General features: G+C 40.9%; 1 protein-coding gene across 1 annotated transcript in view; it reads left to right on the plus strand.

The window, feature by feature from the left end:
- TDP2 (tyrosyl-DNA phosphodiesterase 2) overlaps positions 1 to 17,545 on the plus strand; it is a 177,150-nt gene that overhangs the window by 72,995 nt on the left and 86,610 nt on the right. The gene's annotated exons all lie outside the window — the stretch shown is intronic.

Genomic DNA, 17,545 nt, shown 5'->3' on the forward strand with positions numbered 1-17,545 from the left:
AAAATAAAAAGACACTATGTGGGGCACGTACCCAATGACTGCTGTGTGCCAGGAGGTACCGCCTTTTGTGAATACCTTCCTGTGAAACTAACCTGCTGCCTGCTGGGTGGCTGAAGTGACTGCCTCTCTGCTAAGGGACCTTCCGTGCTAGCCAGCCTGTGCCCTGTTCTCTGCCCCAGTGTCTCCAGGGATGAGGTAGTGCTTGCCTCCCTGTTTGCTAATAGTGCGTGGTAAGCGTTTTCAATTCTGTTGCCCAAGGAGTTGGCTCAATTTGTGCTAACCCCATACAGGAGCGCTTTTACCCTGCAGCATGGGCAGCACAGCTCCCTCATCTAGGGCCTGAACATTGAGAAGGAGGAGGTGAACGGAACAAAAGGCTCTCCCTCTCGTATTGCTTGCCTTTGTTTATGTGGGCCAGCAGCCGGGGCTCTGCTACATGGCTGCGAGGCCATGCCCAAGCAGCAAAGAATATCGGCCCGGGAGTTCCCTTGGATGTCAGAAGATGTGGTCCAGCCGCACCCGGAAGTGACCAGAGCCTCACGTGTCCATTCAGATGCTTCCACACGCAGCCGATGTGAGACCCTAGGTGGCCGACGTGAGCCCCTGGGTGCGGGCATTGCTAAGGAAGGCAAGAGCCACCCAGCTGCACCAGGCCGCTTGCAGCGAAACATGAAGAGATTCGTACCCATGCCACACTACGGAGCTGTACCGGAGGCATTTGGCTCCCCTTGGCTTCTGGCCCCGTTGTTGTGAAAAGTGGGGGCAGGTGGACCCATCACGCTAGATAGTGCGAGCACCCAGGGATAGCGTGCTCGCACCAACAAACAGACCTCCCACTGGGCTGATCTCCAGGAGTAAGATCCTTTGGTATTTCCTTACCCCGCAGATCATCCCTGTACTTCCATAATTCCCCTGCTTCCATGGAAACCGGTAGTGTTTCCTTGCAGAGAGTGCAGGCCAGTGGCCCTATCATGCTGGTGAGCACAAGCACCCATAGACTGTACTCTCTCCCCGTCGTGCAGGCAGGAGATCTTTTGGCGTTTTCTTGCCCCGTAGGGCGTCTCTGTAATTCCTGGCATTTTCTCTGTTTCCACGGGAACCAGTGGAGCATTTTCATGTAGAAGGAGGCAGGGGGATGTAGAGGGGATGTAGTTGGGTTTTAACAAAGCTGGAAGCAACTATTTTAAAAGATTGCCCTGTCAGACTGGTGACACCGGCTCAAGCGGAAACATGTTCAACTAATCGTTATTGTCTTGATTGCACTAACTGTAATGTTAGGTCTTATGTTTTCAGTGTGGTGTTCACTTATAAGTATTTACTAAAGTTCACTAACATTGCTAAATATGACAATTATCCAATTGGTAAAAGTGCGGAATGACTTTATGTGATGCCATGACAAAGTGTCTAGTGGCACAGTGACTTATGTGATTGTTGTCTAACTTTTTAAAAATAAATAATACAAAAGATATTTTTATGTAACCTTGTGTGGAGTTGCTTTTTATGGTGTGCCTAAAGTGTCACTGTTGTGTGAGTGCGTTGTGCAAACGCTTTAGACATTGCCTCTGGGATAAGCCTGACTGCTCTGCCAGGGGTTGCCTTTGATGTGTTACTATCTTACCCTTACTAGACTGATGGGTTCTGCCCTACCATACCTGCATACCCTAGCCAAACAGCAACACCATGTCAACTGGAATACTAAAAATAAAATGATAATACGGTCCATTATTATCATTTCCTTTTTTCCATTGCCCTGCTTTAAAGCAGTGGGGCGACGCTGTTCCACCTTAGTGGAGCAGCTGCCACTGTTGAAGTGGCTACATTAGTTTGCTAAACCACTAGATTATGACTATCTGTTTAAGTCTTCATAAAACCTATAATCACAGACATCACTGTGGAGACATACTATATCTGTGGGGACTTGAACAAGTCTATAAACACACACTATCTCAGTGGGGTCATGGATATCGAAATAATCAATCAAACACAACCTTTGTGGGGAATTGAACCAGACTGTCATCACACACTATTTGTGCGGGGACTGTGGTAACGCTATAATCACACACCAACTCTGTGAGGACCTGGATATTTCTATAATTACACACTATCACTGTGGTGAGCTTGACATCTCTATAATTATAGACTATCTCTGTGGGGACCTAGCACCCCTATAATCACACACTATCTCTGTGGGGACCTGCCATCTCCATAAACACACACTATCTCTGTGGGGACCTGGGCATCAATATAACCAATCAAACGCTATCTTTGAGTAATTGAACATAACTATCATCACACATATTTTTATGGGGATCTGCCATCCCTATAAACACACAGTATTTCTATGGGGACCTGCCATCCCCATAAACACAAACTATCTCTGTGGGGACCTGCCATCCATATAAACACAAACTATCTCTGTGGGGACCCGGTTTCCCTGTAGTCACACACTTTCTCTGTGAGGACCTGGGCATCCTTATAATCACACACTATCTCTGTGAGGACCTGGGCATCCTTATAATCACACACTATCTCTGTGGGGACCTGGACATCACTATAATCCCACACTATATCTGTGGGGACCTGGGCATCAATATAATCAATCAAGCGCTATCTTTTAGTAATTGAACGTGAATTTCATCACACATATCTCTATGGGGACCTGGCATGTCTATAATTACACTCTATCTCTGTGGGGACGTGGGTTCAATATACTTTAACTTTGTGGGACTTGAATATGACTGTCATCACATACTAGTTCATCAGGGACATCAACATGTATATCATAACAGACTGTCTTTAGAGGGACTGGAACTTTACATGTATCACACACTTTCTCTATAGGTCAATAATCACCATCTTAGTGGGCCTCCCTAATCATGCACTATCGCTTTGGGGACCTAAGCTTCAGTATAATCACAACATATCTCAACATCACTTGAACATGACTGTAACTACACACTACCTGAGCAGCACCTAGGCATCATTATAATCACATACTACCTCTGCAGGAGCCTCGGCATGACTGTTATAACAGCAAGCACCTCAGCATCATTGTTATAACTCTCTGTATGCGGGGCCCTGAACATGACTGTAATCACATACTATCTCTGCGGAGATGTAACATAACAATAATCACACACTATCTCTGAGGGGACTTGAACATGAATATAATCACACATTTTGTCAACGGGGTCTTGAGAGTGACTATAATTAAGCGCTATACGAATTCTGAATGAATGTCAGAATGACTCATCGTACACTTTCTCTACAACACTTGAACAACACCATCATAATACTCTCTATGTGGGACTTTATTATGGTTATAATCACACACTATCTCTGTGGGGGTCCGGGCATTCCTATAGTAACACACTATCTCAGTGGGGACTGGAACATGACTATTATCACACACTATCTCTGTGGGGACTTGAACATTACTATGACCACACACTATCTCTGTGGGGACTTGAACATTACTATGATCACACACTATCTCTGTGGGGACTTGAACATTACTATGATCACACACTATCTCTGTGGGGACTTGAACATTACTATGATCACACACTACCTCTGTGGGGACTTGAACGTGAATATGATCACACACTATCTCTGTGGGGACTTGAACATTACTATGATCACACACTATCTCTGTGGGGACTTGAACATTACTATGATCACACACTACCTCTGTGGGGACTTGAACGTGAATATGATCACACACTATCTCTGTGGGGACTTGAACATTACTATGATCACACACTATCTCTGTGGGGACTTGAACGTGAATATGATGACCCACTATCTCTGTGTGGACTTGAACATGGCTATAATACCACACTATCTGTGTGGAGACCTGGGCATTCCTATAATCACAAACTATCTCTGTGGGACCTGTGCATTACTGTAATAGTGTTATTTCTGCATGAACTGCAGCATGACTATAATCGTACACCAAAACCACAATATCTGTAGGGACTTGGGCATCAATCTAATCATGCAATATCTCTGTGGGGGCTTGAAAATTATCATCATCATACACTTACTCTGTCAGCTCTAGAATATTATTATAATATCATGCCATCTCTTTGGGGACTATTAATGCACAGCCATACGTAGATGGTGCCAATTGGTGAGGTTGATGAAAAACAACTAGGTGGTCAGATGGCAACTTGGTTTTGCCATCTGACCCCATTGCAGGATCTTAAGCCTCTAAATTAATTTAACTATGTGTTGTTTTCATATTCCTTAATATTTGTGTTCACTCAGTAATAGGCTAAACATCCGTGAATCCCTGTCCATGCACTTTATATGTATGATCATTTTGTACTGTAAAATCCATTATTAGACAAATCTCTGTTCTAGGTGCACCTAGGACATAGTGACCTATTCAAATTTGACTAAAGTATCATGTTATGTATATATGGCACTGAAAAATAGCATTTATCTATTAGATAATGAGTGTATTCAATCAGAAATGAGAATTATTGAGTATGTCCCCACAAGGATGGTAACACATGTCCAAGTCCCCACAATGATGGTTCTGTGCGCGTGACTAAATAACAACATATTTGTAAAATTGAAGCAGGATCCTGTATTATGAATTTTTTCTTAACATTTTTCTGTTATTGGTATATTTTTAAAACATTGGGAAGGGTTAGTCCCCACAAGGCTGGTGAAAACACATAGTCCCCACAAGGATGGTAACACGTGTATGTGTGTGTGGCTCTGTGTGTGTGTGTGGCTCTGTGTGTGTGTTTGGTTCCGTGTGTGTGGCTCTGTGTGTGTGTGTGTCTGTGTTTGTGTGTCTGTGTGTATGTGTGTCTGTGTGTGTGGCTCTCTGTGTGTGTGTGTGTGTGGCTCTGTGTGTGTGTGTGGCTCTGTGTGTGTGTGGCTCTCTGTGTGTGTGTGTGGCTCTCTGTGTGTTTGTGGCTCTCTGTGTGTGTGTGTGGCTCTCTGTGTGTTTGTGGCTCTCTGTGTGTTTGTGGCTCTCTGTGTGTTTGTGGCTCTCTGTGTGTTTGTGGCTCTCTGTGTGTTTGTGGCTCTCTGTGTGTTTGTGGCTCTCTGTGTGTTTGTGGCTCTCTGTGTGTTTGTGGCTCTGTGCGTTTGTGGCTCTGTGTGTGTGTGTGTGTTTGGCTCTGTGTGTGTGTGTGGCTCTGTGTGTGTGTGTGGCTCTCTGTGTGTGTGGCTGTGTGTGTGTGTGTTTGTGTGGCTCTCTCTGTGTGTGTGCGCGCGTGTGGCTCTGTGTGTGTGTGTGGCTCTCTCTGTGTGTGTGTGTGTGTGGCTCTCTCTCTGTGTGTGTGTGTGTGTGTGTGTGTGTGTGCGTGTAGCTCTGTGTGTGTGTGGCTCTCTGTGTGTGTGTGTTGGGCTCTGTGTGTTGGGCTCTGTGTGTGTGTGATGGGCTTCTGTGTGTGTGTGTGTAAGTGCAAATGCAATAGGTCTTGCATTTGCGAGAGATTAAGCCATTGGCATTGTAAATGACAATGCCATTTTATTTATGTTTTAAAAACAAAAATGTCATGAGCAATGCCAATAGCTCTAACTTTAACAAAGACGAGACCATTGCATTGTAAATGCTTGTTTAGCATAGCATAAGCCAGGAAGATATTCACCAAGAAAAATAGTGTCATATGCCAGTCTAAGCTTTGTGAAATATAGCAAGCGTGCTCTCAAGCTGAAAAATTCTTGCTGCTGTTTTGACTTGTGAATATTATCATTTGTTGCTCTATGGTAAACCATTCACCGTAGATACAGATCATCAAGCTTTTTTACTGTATGTGAAAATCAGAGTGTAAAGACCCCTCCAATAATAGAGTGATCGGGTTTTCGTCTCATGGAGTTTGATTACAAGATTATACACAGACCCAGCAAAGAGCACATTCCAGCTGATCATATTTCTCGGCATTCACTTCCAACAACAAAAGATAACATTACAATGGCTGAAGAATAGATCCACTTTATAATTAATTAAACCATCAACTCCTGAAAGGATATTAGAATCGGATCTTGTGAAAGCAACTTTAGAAGAATAAACATTTCAAGAAATATTTAACAAGGGAGAAAAAATTGAATCATGTGAATACTTGTAGTAAGTTTGTTAATGGAATAGTAACCAAAGACATTTTAGCATTTAAACAAGTTCAGAATGAATTTCAATATCAGCAAGTGGATTATTGCTGAGAGGTACTAGAATTGGGATTCTACAATATTTAAGAAAGAAAATAGTAGAAGCAGCTTATGGAAGTCATGGGGGTGTAAAAAAAACAAAGGCATTTTTGAGAGTCAAAGTTTGGTTTCCTGGATTAGATGAACTTGTTCAGAGAAAATATCTGACCAAGATAATGGAATAAGATCTTCTGAATCATTCAGAGAGAATGTTGGAACTCAAATGAAGAATCAGCATCACAACAGAATACAAGTGGAACTGAAGACGATGCAGTGATGCAAAGTCCATGTAGAGTTGGGCGCCATCCAGCACATCTAATTGAGGAGATGTAAATAGCATCTAATAACAATTCAAGTCAAGTCAATAAGTCTTTATTTCGAATTTTCATCATAAAATAAATACTATACAAAAATCCTACATTACGTCCAATTCATACGTAGAAAAATTAGTATCGCAGTATAATAAAAATATAAATAGATAGAAGTGCTAAAAACCAAGATTAAAAAGGTATTACATGATCAAAAGGACAAAAGACTTAGACATCACGATAATAATTAAAAAGAAAGACTAAAAAAGAGCATGCGGGATAGAAGCCTTACTACGTATGCTGGAGCGGTCCTCTTTTGTGTTTACAGACCGCCTCTGTGACTGGAAGCAAAGGCTCTTTAAAAGTCAGCCTTTGTTCTTTCACAGCTGACTTTTAGGGAGCCTTTTGGGAAGCTTCCTGCTTCCTTTTTTGCCGACGATGCCGGCAACTCTGACACTTGTCTGCTCTCGCCGGCGCCCTCAGACAACTTTAGGACTGCAGCAGGGGGCCTCCCTGGATCGGGACAGCCTGCTTCCCTCTTCGCTTCCCGCAGAACCACTTGGTGCTCTTCATTGAGAGGTACCTGCACACTCCAAGGCCATTAGGATTGCAGCAGGGGTCACTTTCATTAAGACAAAGGATTAGAGCACTCCCCTTGTACAGCACATCATGAAACTACACAATAAATGTATTAAAGCTACAGATAGTGCATATTTACAAAACATTATATTCACAGAAATTGAAGGGGTTAATAATGCAATGGGGATACACATTTTGCTCTTCTCAGGTACTGTGAGCCATGAATGCTGTGTATCCACACTCTAGTGAACAGAATCATTCACTTCTCTTGCTTTGAACTAATAAATACTAGACACATGTAGGAAGGCACGGAAGGAGTGGTTGCTGAACATTGAAGGACACTGAGGCCTAGAATCCCAACTGTTAGGTAAATGAAAACTGCACAATCTCAGGTGTTAGGTAAATGAACACTGCACAAGGCCAGGTGTTAGGCAACTGAATACTGCACCATCCCTGAAATTCAGGGTAAGGAATTCCTCAAATCCCAGGCAGCTCTATTTTATGCATTGTGATAATACATTCTATACAATCCAAGTATTCAAGTGAACAACCATTGAGAACAATGTATATCTGACCAGTTAATAGGTAACCTTGCAGTTATTATATGGACACACAATGTTAAGGTACAGTAACCTTGTGTGTTCATATAATAACTGGTCAGATATGCATTTTTCTCAACGGTTGTTGACTTGAACTACGGACTTTCTCAGTGATCTGGTTGTGCTCTGAATGTTTGCGTAACAGATGTCCTTGCAGGATTTATATATGGACACACAAGGTTACAGAACCACTTTGATTTGTTTTGAAAAGGTGATTTTTTTCTCTCTAGCCCTGCTCTGCACTGACCCCGCACCCCCACAGGCCCCGCCTCCACTGGTGTGGCCCTCGGCCACAAACCACACTGTAAATTTGGCATTTGAGAGAAAGTTTGTGAGTACCCATGATTTAAAGTTCTATTCTAAAATGCCAAGGACTGGCAGAGGCTGCAAGGGAATAAGGGCATACATGCTGTTGATGCTGACTAGAAATAATATTTAAGTAATTCATGCCTACTTCTTGATATCGGACCAGGATTGCCGTTGCTACTTGAGTAGGGTTTCACCCCTCTAAACCAGTAACCAAGTTTCTTACAGCTTCTAATTCGATTGAGTTATTTGGATACTGAATGCAACCAGTTTCTGCGAATGGCAATGCTACTGCTGCAGGTGCATTTGATCTTACCCGGTCACTGCGCAGAACTTCCTCCTGCAGCTCTCATGTTGCATTTCCTCCTTCATGCTCTCCTCTCTTTAAGATGCTGCTCAGACCTGTCTCTCTGGCTGTGTGAAGATGCAATAACTTTGTTCAGTATCTTTAGCATTTTAATCATAAAACTTAATATGCCATTTTGTGAGCATACGGCATACATGCTATCTTGCTGCTTGTTGGCAAATTAATAATGAGCTCAATGGTTCCCTAATGTTGGTCAGAGATAGAAGGTAGAGTGTTGCTGTCCCGTGCACTATGGCTGACCTTGAGCCTATTCCTCCCCTGAGTGGACTGGCTCGGTTGCTAATCATGCATTTTTTGTTCATCCAACTTCCATGTGAAATGATTAGTCCCTGCATGTAACAGCCACTCTCATACCAGGCCGGGGCCAAAGCCCATCTCCACCAACCAGTAATCTGATCTGACCTCTATATCTGGCCGTCCATACAATCATGTGACTCCTGCTTTATTCAAAAGTCTCATCTTGCGTGATAATGTGTGTTGCTGGCATATCAGTGGTCATTGTGTCTTCCGGTAACACTCCTACTATGATGATATCTACATCTGGCATAATGCTACAGTCCCTGACACTATTGGTATATTTCCATGGTATTCCAAGAATTAGAATCGGGATGCTAAGGTCCATAGTGGCACGGGTACCACTACGATACTGAATGGTGATAATTCTCGGTATCTTATTGGCAATGTGGACCTCAGTGTTGTGATTGAAATAATTGCCATACCATGGACACTTATGGCATCCAATTTTGAAATAATGTTGGGCTTGGAATAATGGTATTATTATTGTGGACACCAAAAACTATTTGAGACATGAAGGAGGGAAAATGCAAAATGATTTCACGGCGACACGCATGAATGCAGGTATTGGTAGTTCAATAGTACATGGTTCAAGAATTCTTGTTAAAACTTAATCCTGCGGTTTAGGGTGTATGCAACATTTTTTGGGGAGCAGAATCTTGTATATAGTTTCCATTTTCGCTTTCATGTTCATAAACTCTCATTTCTTTGTATTTATTCCAAAGCTTTTATTTGAAATTACTCATTGCGTTCAAAATAGTCATACATTGCTAAACAGCAAATATATATTTTTTGCTAAATCTCATTAACTTTACCAGGTCTAAGTATTATAGTTGTATTATTAAAGAGTACGGCATTTGATATCTGGAATTACTTTGCAATTTCATTTCACGTTGTGGTGAATTGTAAACAGTTATGGTCATGATGTGCCTGAAATTACGTAGCTGAGTTCCGCAGAATGGTAACTGCATAAAAAGAGATAAAAGTTACATTGTGTTTAATGTTGGACAACACCATTTTGAGGATTGTGACTATGCAGTTTATGGCCTATCACGGTTCTAATTCTTTTTAATTCACCCAAACAAAAAATGGAATTGTCAAATTGTAGTACATCAGGGCTCGACAAATCCGAAAAATGGTACTAGTCCTGCAGGTCTAGTACCATGGAAAATCCCCTCGACCTGACTGCAACCCACTTGACCTCCGTCTCTGAAAACGGAGCAAAAGTGACAAGATAACAAGATTTAAAGGCCTCTTTATTGCTCATTCCCTTTAGGAGCAATAAAAGTGCCTTTAAATCATGTTATCTTGTCACTTTTGCTCTGTTTTCAAAGACAGAGGACAAAAGTTAGTTTGACTTCCTACTCGCCAGAAAGGGCGAGTAGGACCTAAAAATAGCTCGTCCTGATCCATTCTCCCTCGCAAATGCGAGCGGGCGAGTGGATTTGTCGAGCCCTGTACATGTCAAATGGCTTATTCACTATTGATAAAAGTATAAACGTACCTCTTAGTGTCTGTCGTCTGTGTGTTTTGACTTCAAAATATCATGTTGAGGGCGATTTAGCCTCAGTTTTTAAAAGAAATCCACAGTATAATTAGCATCATGTTGAAGTTTCTAGTAGGTCTCAGAAAAATCAATTATGGAGATTTTTGTCTAAAATATTTTGCTAGATTCCAGGAAATCACAAGCATGATGAGCATTGGTCATATATGCCTTAGTCGAGACCAGTCAGTTTTTAAACCTTTTTTTGCTTTTACATGGACGTTTATGTAGAATATGCAAAAGGTGTAATAGCTAAAACCTGAATGAAATTTTGGCAAGCGCCTAGATTCTTCTGGAACCCCATGCGTGCTTTGCACATGGTGAAAATAAGCACATTTTGAAAAATAGCCCAAGAAGTTGTGGATATATCTATAGATCAAGCTCAGAACAACAGTTGTGCTTTGAAACTGTTCTTAAAAGTGTACACATGCACAGTTGGTTCCCTTTGCATTAAACATGAACATGCCACTAAAATTAATAAAAGGATATCTAGCATTTTTTGCGAATAATTTACCCATTCTCGCGCTTGATATTAGACCAATGGAAACTAAATTGCTTGGTTAAGCCACTCATTCAGTGCAACAAACGATCCACTCATTCGCAAAGAGTAACCCTACCATATCGGAATTCGGGTTAAAGATCGGCACGTTTCCAGAAAAGCAAATTGTTCATCCCATTCGCACTGAAAAGAATCCAGTGCACAGTAAATCAAAAGCCGGATGTACCTCCCCCTACACAGTTGAGTACACTCTTGAAGCAAATTAACAGACACCTATTTTATTCACCAGAAAGTGCATTTTCACCTCGGACAACCTGAAAAAGATCCTCAGCATTCCGAATCGCGAAGATCCACTTCCAGCATAATGTATACCCAGTGCTTTAAATGGAAATAGATAAGTGCAGGTACTCCACAAATTGAGCTAGGGGGCGGGCAAGGGGCGGAGCTAAGAGCAGGACATGATTATATAAAGACACTACTGCCATCTGTCAAGTAATTATTTTGCCTTTGAATTACACATCAATAGTCTCAAAATTCCTGCATGTGCAAATTACCTCTGCACATGTGGGCTTGGCATATGTAGACAATTAATAACCTGTCTCCTACTATGACCTTTTCAACTGTGTATTTTGCATTTAAAGGAACATGTTAGTTACAGCAGTTCCAGCACACACCAAAACACATGATAAATGTATGAACGTAAAGTGGTTAATTCCTTACAAAAAATTAAATGAAGGTCAAACAATGTGTTATGCTTTAGTTTCTGCGTTTTTTAAATATTTGCAGCTTCAGTTCCTATTTGTTTTAGTAGGTACATCATTCATACATTCTCTTGCCCATAAGCACGCGCTCACATACAGACACAAGAACAAGCAGACATGCACACACAAAACATTCCTCACATTAAAAAAAAAAAATACCTTCACATAATGTCCCGATGCTCTCTCTGTCACTTCCGCACGTACACAAAAGCACACAGTTCCTGGCACAAAAGGCTCACGAAGAATTAAAAACGTTGTTTGCAATTCCTACCTCCCACGGATTTCTTCTTGCAGACTCTCAGCCAGTTGTCTGGACTTTCAGTGCCCGCACCATTTCACACCTGTGATTTACAGTGCAGGGTCTGATCAGACCCTGTCACTCACAGCGTGATACTGAACTTGCTCCCCTGCCACACTAACAAAATGTAATGAGCTGCTGCTGAATGATTCAGCCGCAGATCGGCAAAGGGCTACGGTGGCGCTTTGGCTGAGAGTGGCGTGCAGACAGCCTCATCCTCAGCAGCACAAGTACCACTAAACCTACCAGTAATGAGTACCAGTACGCTCCTTGGCAATGAAAAAGTGCTGGTACTCAGGAGCTTAAAAATAGAAAGTGCCAGTACTCAGTACTGGTGTGTACCTGCCCATTTAAAGCACTGAGTATACCTCACTTTCTAAAATAATGTACATACATATGAGAGACAAATAGTAAAACCCATACAGCTAAACACAATCTACTGTTCCACATAGACCAAATAAACATTGGTACGGCACATCTCCAAATTAAATTTGTATTCAATTTGGACAGAATAAACAAATATTCAACTGGCAATCAAATAAACCGGCCAAACAAATGTAGTGTGTGAGTTTGTGAGAAGTGCGTCGGAGAAATTATTTGTAGCTTGGCCAAATTCACAAATTCCAAGAAGGTGGAAAACAATAATTAAAGCCATTCCTCAGCCAGTCTCACTTGCTAAAACGTTTAAATGCAATTGATGCAATAGACCAGTTTCATGCTGGTCATTTTTAAAGTCCAAAAGTTTTCTAAATGTTATACATTTGAATCTTCATTGTCACTTTTTTCACACACGTGGATTTCTCAAGAACTACTGAACAGATTTACACCAACCCATCAAATTAATGCTTTCTGAGTGACGTTCTATTTTCATACCAAGTTATGTGCAAATCCATACAGTGCTTTGGCTGCAGCGGAGAGTAACATTTCCTTTGATATCCTAAAAGGGAAATAGATCATTTTTTATCCCATCCATAACTTCTTTTGCCCTAGACTGTTCAGCAAAAAAGATGACATGCTAAAACGTAGCCAGATACATTAGGTTAGTGCCAAATTCCTTTAGATTTGTCAAACAGTGACACAGTTTTAAGCAAACCAAAAATGTATTTTTGATGGAAAGTGCGTCTGAATCACAGAACTGCTTTTTCCAACTGTTATGCACAACCCCTGCCATAATTGCCCCTTGGAGTCTTTCTTGAAGTAGAGGCAATCATTTCCCCTGGACTTTTAAATCTGAAATCATTCAGATTATTTTCTACACGTGAGAAGATAGCATGGCCTACCTTTACCTGCCAGAACACCTCAAAGGCACAGACAAAATATGTGCCTTATTGAACTAGGATATCCTTGGTATTCCAGCGTGTAAGTCTGTGAATTGCATTCCTTTTTAGGGGATTGTGTCTTCACTCTCTGTGCTCCAGCCAGCCTTGTTGCCCCATTTTCACCCCTCTTTTTTTACGTGTCCTTCACTGGCATTCAGGCTAAGGACAGAATAGCGAAGGGAATCAACCTTTTTGTGTTTTTTTTCCCATGGTCCAGTGCATAACACCTTATACCTAATTAATCACATGTTTTCTCTTACTGCACTGCTATCCCACCTTTCTGCGTTAACCTCACTGAACTAACCTTAGTATTTAATGGACATTAAACAGTCATCCATACCACCTGAACATAAGAAGTTCAATGTTGCCTAACCCAAACTCTACACTGTCTGTCCAATTGCATAATAATTATTGCATTTTAGTAGAGTTTACTAATTGTATTGTCTTCAATCCTAATCGTGTTATTGTATTATGGAAATGTCATAGTTCCATACCATGTTTGTAAAATGACTTATGTGGTAGGTACAATGTGAGGTGTGTGTGGTTTGATACGTTCTGTAAAGATTGTGCGGTAGTGCTGCACATAAGAACACCGTTTTGGGGAATAATGTCAGAATAGGTGGACTTGGTCATGCCCTTTTGATTCATTACAAGAAAAAATGTAGCAGTGTTTAATTTTATATGCATGCTACACCACTAGTAGACTCTTTAATTGTATGTGCACATTATGTCACTTGTAGCCTTGTAAAATTGTGTACGCATATTGTTTCTCTGCTAAACCTATAGACAACAGTATTAAGCGAATACTGTGTAATGCTATTCTCTGACCTATTAATCTTAGCAGTTGTTTCCTTCCTCCCCCAGCTATGTAATTGTCCTACCACTTTCCACTCATCCAGATATCCAACATCCCTGCCCCAATGTATCCCACCTCACTGTACCTTTCCAATGCCCACTCCTTCCCAAACACCTACTATCTGATGACCCATAAGTAGTTAACCACTATTCACAAAAAAAAATCTTCACCTTCATGTGGGCAATCTTTACAATTAAATTACTATATACAAACCATATAGTTGAGCACCCACGGAATAGAGATAAGCATACAGAGTGCCTTCAAAAGCACATTCATCTGGTCTGTGTATAAAATGCTACGAAAATAAATATAAATCGTATGTCTAATGCATCCAAGACAGAAACCCTTAGGCCAGAAAAATATTAGTATAGAAACTTGGGGCTGTTATTGTTGGGATCATATATACAATTATGGACAGTTGCCATCTATAATCTCTTTCAAATTATTATTATTGTTATTATTATAATTTTAATCTTCAAAAAGTGCAAGTTTCAAATACACAAAGCTCCTTATTTTCATCATGGTCTTCAAAACAGAACTCCCTACTGCTGCATCAGTTTCTCTAGACAACAGTCAAAACCCTCCACCACTCACCCAGCCCTCTGCTTGCCCAACCTCTCGTAACAATTCATATTGCACTGCCAGGTCTTCTCACTAGTTGTTTGTACAATTTTCAAAATGTCTACCAAAAAAAAGAGAAAATCGTGGGGAAATTCCTATGAGGTTTACATGAGTGTATGCACTTTACACTAGAACTCTTTATAATACCTTTACTACTACTGTTGAGAGCAATCTCTCATGCTACTAACTGCTAGAAATATTTGACACATACCCCCCTCTCAATTCTATGTCACAAACCAGTATTACATGAGCAGCGACATCGAACCTCTTGAAGCCACATGAAGCTTAAATGGTACTTATTCCTTCATATTGTTTAATGACACACACATCACAATTATTCCCTGAAACCACTTCCCACAAGCGCATGACCAAAATGCAAATAATTCACGCTCTCGCTCACAAACACCATCGCTACCCACTCAAACTTGCCACACCTAACCAACATGCTAGAAGTACAAATGCAATCACATCTTCATTGCGCGAAATCTTTTACCAAACTCTCCAATTATGTGCCATATCTTCGTGTCATAATTTTCCTTCCGTGCATGTTATAACTTCACTTAGTCCAAGCATCCCCTTACATGAATGTTATAGATAACTCCCGGGGGTAGATCGCTCACAAGATTGTAAACTTGCTACACAATGGAAAATGAAGCTACTTCGAACCTCCTCTGTACCTTCACTCTTCCAATAAACCACACTGTCCCATTAACAGAAGACTATGCCTACCCCACAGTTCAGTATGTACAACTTACAACAATAGAATGTCATCATACCAAAAACATTGCATGTCTCATCAGTCTCATTCCAATCACTATATAGCACAGAAATAGCCAGGTAAATAAGCGATTACATTTTGGCAATTAATGGCAAATGCTACAACCAACCTAGCTCTGCTACTATCCGAAAATCTGGGTATAATCTTCTGACCAAAACATGGTTCTCCAACATTTTCACACTCTTTGTAGTCTTCATACTGCCCATGTGCTATGATATTGTCCATTGTGACTAGGAAATCCGTAAAAGCCAGCTTCCATCCCCCTGGTACCTAAAAACCAACAAGTCTCTGTCCTTCTCATGCACCTTAACAATACTCCTAATTCACCACCTCCTTTAAAACAACCTGTTATTTGTTGAGGACTTCACTGTATATAGACAAAACATTCTGACATGAAATGGTTGTATATTCCTAGAAGATTTAAACCTGCACTGGAATGTCAATTTAGAGTAAGATGCTTACTTCGTACTACGATGATAACCATCTACATGAGTATTATCAGAAGCTTACCCACAGCAATGTGGCTATACCTGAACTAATCCACTAGCTCCTTAACATTGATGTGCCTATAGCCGGTGACCTGTGTGACACCTTCCACATTCTTTTAGTCAGAACTCCAAAACATACCTTCTCATAAAATTAAGAAGCAGCCAAAATCGCACTCAACTAGGTCCAGGGATATCATGCATCCACTCTGCTGGAAAGTAGCCAGAATATTGTGATCACTCTTTATTCCCCACTGGCTCAGAATCATAAAACCTCGCTAGCACAAGGCAAAACTCCACAGCACTTCACCTTTTGAAACTTCTTGGCAACCTATACTGTCCCCATACTTGTTAAATTATGCCTTGAACCACTGTGTGACGTCATTAATTCTTTGGGGATAACTTGTCATCAAGTATGCAGATATTGCCCAATGTATGTATAAAATCAAGTCAGTGAGTCACACCACACACTGCCAAAAATTCATGCAGCATTAGGGGACCCATGGAACACTTTAATTAAACAATAGAAAACAGGTATACCGCTGACTTCAGAAATGACCTTTCCCCCACAAAGTTTGCACATTGTGCAAGGTTTGTTTGACTTACTCAAGACTATTTCCAGTGCCATTTCGTTAGTCATAGTAGCCTAAACTGAAATGGTGAAAATCAGCCACAACAACCTGAGGTTACTGTTGCCCATTAAACCTAATTCTACAATAGTTGACCTCAAACAGGCTATTGATGCATTTGTCATCTACAACGTACAATATTGAAACCTGGTACTAATTGACCTTTGGCTACCACCTCTCAAGACAGGATATATGGCCTAACTCGAAAGCAGGAAATACAAGGACAGTACTGCAATGTTAAAGACACGCCAATGGTTACAAATGTATGCTTGATTAACATACTTTAAAAACAGCCTGCATCACCTATTAAGCAATTATATTTAAGCCCCACACACTCCACAAAATAACCATCCATGGAGGCCAGAAACAAACTGTAAATCAATTCTGTGCCCAGAGTTTCCCAAGTATTTCCACGAAAATATCAGTTATTCTCTGGGCATGCACCAATAAATTAGAACATCATCTGAATTAAAGTCAGACTTGTACAAACTTTCTCTTGCAAAGAAGGTCTTTAGCTACTAATGGAGCACCTGCACATCACCCAAACCTTCATCCACTCGTATTTGTAATCCCAGCCTCAAGTCTGCTATAGATATACAGTGATTCCCTTCAATTATGATAATTCTCCTGTTTGTACTTTAAACCTACCCTAAATCGCTTTCTTTCTCCACTTGACAGCATACCACACCTTCTAGGCATGAAAAGTATGCTTTATTCTTCCTGTCTTGGTAGTAGTACCAGCTTCCTCCCTCTTTGCTCACTATCCTCATCTGGTACCCCATCTCCCGCTCCTTGTCTGACTATTTAATTACAGTCTCTGGTATACATTAAATCGTTGATTGGTATGACTGTAAACATGATTCTATCAATTTTAGATGTGTATACGTTATGGCCATGTGATGAAAATGTTGCAGTGTAAACTGCTCCCACTGGAACGAGAAAAACACTAAGATAAAAATGTGTGTGTCTGTGTCTGTCTCATGCCCATTGGGTAGTTAAAAAGTGTTAACGTTTGTTATTCCTGGTCTGTGGAATCACAACACAACCGGTTGTTGTTATATTTTACTTCAAATGTCTTAACTTTTCCATATATCGTGTTCAGATAAATGTGTTTGTAGGCAAGGCCTCTATATTACAA

Source organism: Lissotriton vulgaris, chromosome 4_1 (assembly GCF_964263255.1).
Source record: "Lissotriton vulgaris chromosome 4_1, aLisVul1.2, whole genome shotgun sequence".
Classification (NCBI taxonomy): domain Eukaryota; kingdom Metazoa; phylum Chordata; class Amphibia; order Caudata; family Salamandridae; genus Lissotriton; species Lissotriton vulgaris.